The sequence below is a fragment of the Equus asinus genome, unplaced genomic scaffold, assembly GCF_041296235.1.
Source record: "Equus asinus isolate D_3611 breed Donkey unplaced genomic scaffold, EquAss-T2T_v2 contig_277, whole genome shotgun sequence".
Lineage (NCBI taxonomy): Eukaryota > Metazoa > Chordata > Mammalia > Perissodactyla > Equidae > Equus > Equus asinus.
The window spans coordinates 36,385-37,500 of NW_027224935.1; positions in this window are offsets into that span (position 1 = coordinate 36,385).

A 1,116-nucleotide genomic window follows, 5' to 3' on the forward strand; every position below is an offset into this window, starting at 1 on the left:
GTGGCGCTCGGCGCGGACATCTGGTCGACCCGCGCGCCACGGGACCCGGGGCCCGAGTCCGGGCCGGGCCGCCGGTCGACCCGGCAGGGCGGCTGCCCCGGGGGCCTCGCGGCTGCTCGTCCGCAGCCTCCAGGGAGCCCTCGGGGCTCCGAGAAGGCCGAGCGCCCCGCGGCCCCACGGCCCCGCGGCGCTCGGCGCGGACATCTGGTCGACCCGCGCGCCGCCGGACCCCGTGGCTACGAGTCCGCGGGGCCTTCGGAGCCGACAGAGGGCCGGGAGCGCACCCAGAGCACCCAGAGCACCCAGAGCACCCAGAGCCCCGGGACCCGGCCCCGAGCGCCGCGGACATCTGGTCGACCCGCGCGCCCCAGTCCGGGGACCAAGTCCGGGCCGGACAGCTGGTCGACCCGGCAGGGCGTCGGCCACCTGGGAGCCGCACCCGCGAGTCCGCGGGGTCTCTGGAGCCGACGGAGGCCGGGGAGCCCACCCAGGCCGCCGAGAGCCCCGCGTCCCCGCGGCGCTCGGCGCGGACATCTGGTCGACCCGCGCGCCGCCGGACCCCGTGGCTACCAGTCCGCGGGGCCTTCGGAGCCGACAGAGGGCCGGGAGCGCACCCAGAGCACCCAGAGCCCCGGGGCCCGGCCCCGAGCGCCGCGGACATCTGGTCGACCCGCGCGCCCCGGTCCGGGGACCGAGTCCGGGCCGGACAGCTGGTCGACCCGGCAGGGCGGCTGCCCCGGGGGCCTCGCGGCTGCTCGTCCGCAGCCTCCAGGGAGCCCTCGGGGCTCCGAGAAGGCCGAGCGCCCCGCGTCCCCGCGGCGCTCGTCGCGGACATCTGGTCGACCCGCGCGCCGCCGGACCCCGTGGCTACGAGTCCGCGGGGCCTTCGGAGCCGACAGAGGGCCGGGAGCGCACCCAGAGCACCCAGAGACCCGGGACCCGGCCCCGGGCGCCGCGGACATCTGGTCGACCCGCGCGCCCCAGTCCGGGGACCAAGTCCGGGCCGGACAGCTGGTCGACCCGGCAGGGCGGCGGCCCCGGCGGCCTCCAGGGAGCCCTCGGGGCTCCGAGAAGGCCGAGCGCCCCGCGGCCCCGCGGCCCCGCGGGGCGCTCGGT